Source organism: Micromys minutus (genome assembly GCF_963924665.1).
Source record: "Micromys minutus genome assembly, chromosome: 13".
Lineage (NCBI taxonomy): Eukaryota > Metazoa > Chordata > Mammalia > Rodentia > Muridae > Micromys > Micromys minutus.
The window spans coordinates 14,617,580-14,627,502 of NC_137982.1; the positions used below are offsets into that span (position 1 = coordinate 14,617,580).

Below are 9,923 nucleotides of genomic sequence, written 5' to 3' on the forward strand. Positions count from 1 at the left end.
AGATATTTAGTGAGTCTTTTATTTGAGAGTCTTTGCTCTCTTATATACCTTTTATCCTTAGGTTTGTGTCCTATATTTTCTCAATGTTTTGGGCTAGGAGCTTTTTGATTTTTGCACTTTCTCTGACTGATGTGTCATTGTTTTCTATGCTGTCTTCTGCCCCTGATATTATTTCTTCCATTTCTTGTATTCTGTTGGTTATTCTTGCATCTATGACTGCTGATTTCTCTCCTAGGTTTTCTATTTCCAGGGTTGTCTCCTCCTGTGATTTTTTTTATCGTTTCTGTTTTCAATTTTTCACCTGTTTGGTTGTGTTTTTCTGTAGCTCTTTAGGTGATGTTTGTATTTTCTCTTTTAGGGCTTATATTTGTTTACATGTGCTCTCCTATATTTCTTTAAAGGAGTTATTCATGCACTTCTTGAGGACCTCCATCATCATTACAAAGTATAATTTTTAAGTTCATATCTCCTTTTTTTCTTTCATGTTGGGACATCCACTACTTGCTGTGCTGGGAGAACTGGGTTCTGACATTGCCAGGTTGTCTTGGTTTCTGTTTCTTAGGTTCTTGTGCTTGATTCTTGACATCTTCTTATCTGTGATGTTCGGTAATCTTGTTGTCTCTGACTGGAGCTTGTCTCTCCTTTGGGTCTGTGGGCCTGTGGGCTCAGGAGGGAGATTGCTCCTGGCTGTTTGGCTCTCTGGGGATAGGCAGTGAATCCTGATGGTGGTAGCCCAGCTTTGTTACTGGGCCGGAACGGACCATTCCCAGTCAGTCATGCACTATCTGCACCCAGAGACTTCCCTGTGGAGTCTTTCTGGATAGTCAGTGGTGGGGGGAGTGGGGGCTCACCCATGTGCTTAGGTCGGAGGGTGCTTCTGAAGCTCTTCTGGGTACTCAGCAGTCTGGAGGCAGGCCCTGAGTCCTGATGGCCGTGATGTGGCTTTGTCTATGGGCTGGAACAGATTGTTCCCAGTCAGCACTGCACTTATAATGTCTTTATTAATATATGGCACTTACAATAAAGGAGGAAACCTTAACGAAAATAACTATAATGATGCTGGCAATTATAATGACTTTAGAAATTATAATGGACAGCAGCAGCCAAACTGTGGACCCATTGAGAGGGAACAATCATGAAAAATAAAGCTCAGGTAATTCCTATTATAACTATGGATATGATGAAAATAATATGATAGCAAAAATGTTTTGCTTAAAAATTACAGCTATTTATTAATGCAATGTAATGTTAATTAGACATTTCTGAGTTTTTAAAAAAATCTTTTAATAGCCTTTTATTTTTTTTTAAATTGGGCAGTGTTTTATTTTCCTTTACAATTTAATAAATACTTGATAACTGCACATGGCGTAAGGCTGCTTGGTAGTTCAAAAAGGTCACGGCGGCGGTGTTTTCCTGACTGTGTAGTCTTCGGTAGTGAGTGGAATGACTTGTATGACATCACTGTCAAACCAGCAGGACTGCATTTATGCACCCATCGTTTTCAGGATTGTTGGTAACTCGGGCCTACTTTCCCCAAATCACCTTGCCTCCCTGTGTCACAAGGCCCAACTTGCTCACATTCACTTCAATAACTGTGCCTTTGGTGATCACACCCAGGGTTGTATACAGTGGGGATGATGGATTCTTTTTCACACAAAGTATAGGCAGACAAAAGGTAGCTTTTAGCTCAGGGTGTGTGACATGGGCTTTTTTGAAACGCAGACCCATTGGCCTAATGAACCTCTCATATTTAGGTGGTTTTCTTGTAAAACCATCACCAACAAAGCAGACTTTAGTAACAATTCTTTTCCATGCCTTCTTTTTTCTTTTTCCTGTTCGAATAACTTTCTTTCTTTCTTTCTTTCTTTTTTTTTTTTTTACAAAACAAAGATAAATGTACAGATTTTAAACATTTTTTGCTTAAAATTATACATTTTTGTCAGTACTGTTTTTTCAGACATTAAAATAATTTTTACATAAAACCATGTGAATATATTTTTTTAGTCAGTACTTGATTTTTTTCAAGGGCTTGACAGTATGCATTGAAAACCTAATACTTACAATAAGCATAAAGTACATGCAAAACAAAACGCAACATGGAAATAGTCAAAGTCATCTTGTTTTGTAAATATATGTATATTTTTTTGTTTTCTTTATTTCTTGGACCTCATACAGTCTGTGAGTTGTTTCTGGGGCAGTGCAAGCCTCTGGGGTTAGCATCCCACTATCAGTGACTGCATATTATGTCTGTTCTTTTGTGACTGGGTTATCTCACTCAGGATGATATTCTCTAGATGCAGCCATTTTCTTAAGAATTTGGTTAAGTCATTGTTTCTGGTGGCTGAGTAGTATTCAATAGTGTATATGTACCACAATTTTTGTATCCATTCATCTTCTGAAGAGAATCTGGGTTCCTTCCAGCTTCTGGCTATTATAAATAGAGCCGCTATGAACATTGTGGTGCATATATCTTTTTTGTGTATTAAAGTGTCTCTGGGGTATATGCCCAGAAGTAAAATAGCTGGGTCTTCAGGTAGTACTATATCCAATTTTCTGAGGTATCGCCAGACAGATTTCCAGAGTGGTTGTATTAGCTTGCAACCCCACAAACAGTGGAGAAGTGTTCCTCTTTCTCTGCAGCCTCACCAGCATCTGCTGTCATCTGAGTTTTGGATCTTGGCCAATCTGACTGGTGTGAGGTGGAATCTCAGGGTTGTTTTGATTTGCATTTCCCTGATGGCTAAGAATGTGGAGCACTTCCTCAGATGTTTCTCGGCCATTCGGTGTTCCTTAACTGAAAACGTTTTGTTTAGCTCTGTACCCCATTTTTTAATAGGGTTATTTGATTCTCTGGTGTCTAGCTTTTTGAGTTCCTTGTACACCTTGGATATTAGGCCTCTATCTGATGTGGTGTTGGTAAAGATCTTTTCCCATTCTGTTGGTTGCCGTTTTGTTTTCTTGATGATGTCTTTAGCCTTACAGAAACTTTGCAATCTCATTAAGTCCCATTTGTTAATCTTTGACCTTAGAGCTTGAGCCATTGGTGTTTTGTTCAGGAAATTTTCTCCTGTACCTATGAGTTCTAAGGTTTCCCCTACTTTCTCATCTAATAGTTTCAGTGTATCTGGTTTAATGTGGAGATCTTTTATCCACTTACACTTGAGCTTTGTACAAGGAGATAAGAACGGCTCTATTTTCATTCTTTTGCCTGCTGAGTGCCAGTTGGACCAGCACCATTTGTTGAATAGGCTGTCCTTTTTCCATTGAATGTTTACTGCTCCTTTGTCAAAAATCAGGTGACCATATACATGAGGGCTCATTTCTGGATCTTCTATTCTATTCCATTGATCCACATGCCTATTTCTGTACCAGTACCATGCAGTTTTCAGCACAATTGCCTTGTAATATAGCTTGAGGTCAGGGATAGTGATTCCCGCAGATGTTTTTTTTTGTTGTTGAGGATGGATTTTGCTATTCTAGGTCTTTTGTTATTCCATATGAAATTGCACATTGATCTTTCCAATTCCATGAAGAACTGTATTGGAATTTTGATGGGGATTGCATTGAATCTGTAGATTGCTTTTGGTAGGATGGCCATTTTTAAGATGTTGATTTTTTCAATCCATGAGCATGGGAGATCTTTCTATTTTCTGAGATCCTCCTCAATTTCTTTCTTTAGAGGTTTGAAGTTCTTGTCATACAGGTCCTTCACTTGCTTAGTTAGAGTCACACCAAGGTATTTCATAGTTTTTGCAACGATTGTGAAGGGTACGTTTTCCCTAATTTCTTTCTCCACATGTTTGTCCTTTGAGTACAGGAAGGCTACTGATTTGTTTGAGTTAATTTTGTATCCAGCCACTTTGCTGAACTTGTTTATCAGCTGTAGGAGTTCTCTGGTGGAGTTTTTGGGGTCACTCAAGTACACTATCATGTCATCAGCAAAGAGTGATGTTTTTATCTCTTCCTTTCCGATTTGTATCCCCTTGATCTCCTTTTGCTGTCTAATTGCTCCAGCCAGGACTTCCAGTACTATGTTGAATAGGTAGGGGGAGAGTGGGCAGCCTTGTCCAGTCCCTCATTTTAGTGGGATTGCTTCAAGTTTCTCGCCATTAAGTTTGATGTTGGCTGTTGGTTTGCTGTATATTGCTCTTATTATGTTTAAGTATGGGCCTTGGATTCCTGTTCTTTCCAGGACTTTTAACATGAAGGGGTGTTGGTTTTTGTCGAATGCTTTCTCAGCGTCTAGTGAGATGACCATGTGATTTTGGTCTTTGAGTTTGTTTATATGGTGGAAGCGTTGATGGATTTCCTTATGTTAAACCATCCCTGCATCCCAGGGATGAAGCCTACTTGGTGATGATGAATGATTGTTTTGATGTGTTCTTGGATTCGGTTTGCAAAAATTTTGTTGAGTATTTTTGCATCAATGTTCATAGTGAGATTGGTCTGAAGTTCTCTTTCCTTGTAGGATCTTTGTGTGGTTTAGGTACGAGGGTTATTGTAGCTTCAAAAAATGAGTTTGGTAATATTCCATCTGATTCTATCTCTTGGAATAGTTTGGCGAGTTTCGGTGTTATATCCTCAATAAAAGTCTGATAAAATTCTGCACTGAACCCGTCTGGACCTGGGCTTTTTTTGGTTGGGAGGATTTTGATGACTTCTTCTATTTCTTTAGGAGTTATAGGGTTATTTAGATGGTTTACTTGGTCCTGGTTTAACTTTGGGACCTTGTATCTGTCTAGAAATTCATCCATTTCCTCCAGATTTTCCAATTTTGTGGAGTATAAGTTTTTGTAGTAGGATCTGATGATTTCTTGAATTTCCTCAGTTTCAGTTGTTATGTCCCCACTTTCCTTTCTGATTTTGTTAATTTGGATACTCTCTCTTTGCCCTCTAGTTAGTCTGGCTAGGGGTTTAACAATCTTGTTGATTTTCTCAAAAAACCAACTCTTGGTTTTGTTGATTTTTTCAATGGTTCTTTTTGTTTCTATTTGGTCTATTTCTGCCCTAATTTTGATTATTTCTTGCCGTCTACTCCTTTTGGGTATATCTGCTTCCTTTTGTTCTAGGGCTTTTAGCTGTGCTGTCAGGTTGCTTAGGTAAGCTCTCTCCAGTTTCTTTTTGGAAACACTTAGGGCTATGAGTTTTCCTCTCAATACTGCTTTCATTGCATCCCATAGGTTTGGGTATGTTGTGTTTTCGTTTTCGTTGAATTCTAGAAAATCCTTAATTTCTTTCTTTATTTCTTCTTTGACCCTGCTATCCTTTAACAGAGCGTTGTTTAGTTTCCATGTGTATGTGGGCTTTTTGTTGTCTTTGTTGTTGCTAAAGACCAGCCATAGACCATGGTGATCTGAGAGGATGCATGGGAGTATTTCAACCTTCTTATATCGATGGAGGCTCGTTCTGTGTCCAATTATGTGGTCAATTTTCGAGAAGGTGCCATGGGGTGGTGAGAAGAAGGTGTATTCTTTTACTTTGGGATAGTATGTTCTGTATATATCTATTAATTCTAGTTGGTTCAAAGTCTTTGCAAGTTTTGCAGTGTCCTTGTTCATTTTCTGTTTCCCTGGTCTGTCCATTGGTGAGAGTGGGGTATTAAAGTCTCCCACTATTATTGTGTGGGGTGAAATGTATTTTTTGAGCTTTAGTAGGGTTTCTTTTATGAATGTGGGTGATTTTTTATTTGGAGCATATATGTTAAGGATTGAGAGTTCCTCCTGACAGATTTCCCCGGTAATGAGTAAAAAGTGTCCTTCCTTATCTTTTTTGATAACTTTTGGTTGGAAATTTACTTTATTCGATATTAGAATAGCCACTCCAGCTTGCTTCTTGGAGCTGTTTGCTTGGAAGTTTTTTTCCCACCCTTTTACTCTGAGATAGTGTCTGTCTTTGTCTCTGAGATGAGTTTCCTGTATGCAGCAATAGGCTGGATTTTTTTTATGTATCCAGTCTGATAGTCTATGTTTCTTTATTGGGGAGTTGAGACCATTTATGTCAATAGATATCAAGGAATAGTTGTTTCTGTTTCCTGCCATTATTGCTTTTTGGGTTGAGTTGTGTCTGTGTTTTTTTCTTCTTTTAGTTTTCTTGTTTAGGACTTTTCTTGTTTTCACTAGGCTGTATTTTCCCTCATTGTATTGGGTTTTCCACCTATAATTCGTTGTAGTGCTGGGTTTGTGGTCAGATATTGTGTGAATTTTGATTTGTCTTGAAACATCTTCATCTCTCCATCGATGGTGATTGATAGTTTTGCTGGGTATAGCAGTTTGGGCTGGCACTTGTGCTCTCTTAAGGAGTGCATGATGTCTGTCCAGACTCTTCTAGCTTTCATAGTCTCTGTTGAGAAATCGGGTGTGAGTCTGATTAGTCTGCATTTATATCTTACCTGACCTTTTTCCCTTACTGCTTTTAGTATTCTTTCTTTACTTTGGGCCCTTGATGTTTTTACTATTATGTGTCGGGAGGTATTTCTTTTCTGGTCCAACCTATTTGGAGTTCTGAAGGCTTCTTTTATGCTCGTGGTCATCTCATTCTTAAGGGTAGGGAAGTTTTCTTCTATGATTTTTTTGAAGATATATACTGTGCCTCTTAGTTGATACTCTTCTCCCTCTTCTATTCCTATTATTCTTAGGTTTGGTCTTCTCATTGTGTCTTGGATTTCCTGGACATTTTGGGTTAGGAGCTTTTTGTTTTTTGCATCTTCTCTGGCTGTTTTGTCTATGTTTGCATTGTTGTCTTCTGCCCCCGAGATTCTCTCTTCCATCTCTTGTAATCTATTAGAAATGCTTGCTTCTGTGACTCCTGATTTCTTTTTTTGGTGTTCTGACTCTAGGGTTATCTCTTTTAGTGTTTTCTTTATTGTGTCAATCTCTGTTTTAATTTCCCTCTTTCATTCCTTTATTTCTTTGGTTCTGTTTTCGTCTCGTTCTTTGAGTTCTTTGAGTGTTTTTCTTGTTTCTTCTTTAAAAGCTTCTGAATCTTTTTGCTTTTTCTCCCTTTCTTGTTTAAGTAACTCTATCAGTGTCTTGAGGCATCATTTCAGGTCTGTGTCTTCTTTTTCTGGAGTGTTTGGAATTCCGATGTTTGCTGTTTTGGGAGAGCTGGGCTCTGGTGTTGCTAGATTGTCTTGGTTTCCTTGGGATATACTCTTTCTCTTTCCTCTTGCCATTTTGTTGTCAGTGATATGTTCTTGCCTTTACCTTGTATCTGGTCTCTGTCCCTGGTTCTCCACTGGTTCAGGTGTTGAGCCCTGTTTTATGCCTCAGTGTGGTCGGGTGTGAGCAGAAGTTCCAAGGTTCTGTTTTTGTTTGCTGGATCAGGCACGGCAGGGCAGGGCAAGGCAGGGGGTGCACTTTCCATGTGTACTCCACAGAGATCTTTCTGCTCCCCTGCAGCCCAGGTCTCCCACCCACCAGTTGCTCAGCCTCTATGAGCCTCCGTTCCGGGTGGCAGATGGGCCAGGCTCTGCTCTGCGTCCTGAAGTCGCCTCCAGGCAGAAACAGAAGTTCTAATCTTCTCTTCCCAATCGCAGTTGCTCAGCCTCTATGAGCTGCTGATCCGGGTGGCAGGTAGGCCAGGCTCCGCTTTGGGTCCGGAAGTCGCCTCCGGGTGGAAACAGAAGTTCTAATTTTCTGTTCCCAATCGCTGATCGGGCAAGAAAGGGCAGGGCAAGTTACGGTGTGCACTTTCCGTGTGCACTCCCCAGAGATCTCTCTGCTCCCCTGAAGTCTTGGTCTCCCACTCACCAGTTGCTCAGCCTCTATGAGCCGCCGATCCGGGTGGCAGGTAGGCCAGGCTCCGCTCTGCGTCCGGAAGTCGCCTCCGGGTGGAAACAGAAGTTCTAATTTTGTCTTCCCAATCGCAGTTGCTTAGCCTCTATGAGCCGCTGAACCGGGTGGCAGGTAGGCCAGGCTCTGCTCTGCGTCCGGAAGTCGCCTCCGGGTGGAAACCCGAATAACTTTCAATACTTCTGTTTCTCCTTGGGCACAAACTTTGGGAACCTCCCATTTTCCCGCCTTTTCTTTTCGTTTCTGCTTAATCATGTTGGAAAGTACTTTTGCTCTTGACTGCCCCTCTCTGTCCATCAGATAGGCAGGGACTGCTCCCTGTGGAGTCTTCTCATCATCCTTCTGCTTGGTGTTTCTCTTTTCATGCATCTTAATAGTCTTTTTCATTTGTATTTTCTCTGCATGGCGCTGTTTATGGTAGAGCTTAGCTTTCAGGCCAATCTTTTTTTTTTTTTTTTTTTTTTTTTTTTTGCTTTCTTTGAGCGTTCATGGGCCTCCCGACCTTCTTTCTTTCTCTTTTTCTCATGGTAGTCCAAAGGATATCCACATCGTTTGCGGTGCAATTCAATATATTCATTCTGTGGCATGATGACAGCTGCGGAAGAGCAGTCCGAGACCTCCCGGGTTCCAAAAACTTTTAATTTCTCGGTGTCACTGGCCCACGACCCTGCTCCTCTCGGGCTAGCCTTTTCTTTTTATCAAGTTAGGTATGTTGTTCTGTAAATTATGGTAATGATGCCAGGAATATATATTGAGGAATTTGTTGTTTTAAAATTTGTTCTACAGGTTTACTATATTAAAAAGGTTAAAAATCACTTGTTCTTGAAACCCTCCCCCTCCCCCTTTCTTTCAGTTTGCCTGACCTCCAGCAAGGTTTTAGCAACCCCCTTCTTTCAGTTCAGGGACTAAGAGGTCTCTGGCCATTTCCAACTTGTTTGCCTTTTCCTGTGCTGATACAGGCTTCAGCTTAAACCTAATCATACAGACTGTTATGTTCTATAATGACATACCACATAAAGGTCAGAAAAGTCCCTAGTCTATGGAGTATATTTATGGGTTTAAAAAGTTTTATTTTGATAGTAGAAGGGCTTTAATTCAAAACTGAGTTTTTTAAGGCTCAAACTACAGGGATCAATAGACAGAAACCTTAAAGTTAATGAAGTCATTTAATATGTTCACGCTAATTACTGTTCATTATAAGATTAGGCTTCATTTAGTTTCATCTTTCTGTTTGTGAGGTACAGTTTAGAGTAAATGGCTACAAATAGACAAAGGTTGCTAAAATACTATTTACTGATGATTTTAGAGGAATCCTCTAATGGAACTGTAGCTTATGTTGTTGATGGCCAAACTGTTAGTTTTCAGAACACTGCCACATCTACACAACTTCCTGTGAAACTTCCGGAGGTCATTGACACCTTTTCTGCCTTTGAACATGGTCCTTTAGATTCATATTGATAGCTCTTATATTGCCCATTCTGTTCCCTTTTGGAAACTGCAGCACAAATTGGTTCTGGATCCAAAGCCACCTCTTTGTTTAAACAATTTCAGATTCTGATCTGGGATCGAACTGAGGCATTTTTTATTGGGCACTTGAGAGCCCACACTGACCTCTCAGGCCTCTTGGTTATGGGAAATTGCCAAGCAAATGCTGCTACTAAGATTGCTCTTCATCCTGTACTCACTGATACTGGGGTTGAGGCAGCTCAAAAGGCCCACAGTCTTCTTCATCTTAATGCTAATACCCCCAGGCTCATGTCTAAAACAACCAGAGAACAGGCTAGACAAGCTGTGAAACAACATCAGTTCTGTGTAACTATGCTCTCTACTCCTCGTTTGGGTGTTAATCCCTGAGGATTGGTCCCCAGTGCCCTATGGCAGATGGATGTCACCCATATGGCTGAGTTTGGTAATCTGAAACGTGTTTATGTTGTTGTGTGGATACCTTTAGGAGATATCATTTCCTCTCTGCAAACAGAAGCAGGCAAGCTTGTTATCGCCCATTTGCTACAAGCCATTTCAGTCCTTGACCTACCGGACACAGCAAAAACTGATAACGGGATAGGGTATACTGGAACAAATTTTTCCTCATTTTGCAAACAACTCCCCATCAAGAACATTACTGGCATACCC

The 9,923-nt window shown here is 40.3% G+C and overlaps 1 pseudogene across 1 annotated transcript; it reads right to left on the reverse strand.

Annotated features, from left to right (window-relative positions):
- Positions 1 to 1,464: 1,464 nt before the first annotated feature.
- LOC308428944 (ribosome biogenesis protein NSA2 homolog) lies at positions 1,465 to 8,377 on the reverse strand (annotated as a pseudogene). The gene is made up of 2 exons: positions 7,965 to 8,377; positions 1,465 to 1,848 (listed from the first exon to the last, which is right to left on the reverse strand). The product of its transcript is annotated as a ribosome biogenesis protein NSA2 homolog (transcript).
- Between the last annotated feature and the right edge of the window lie 1,546 nt (positions 8,378 to 9,923).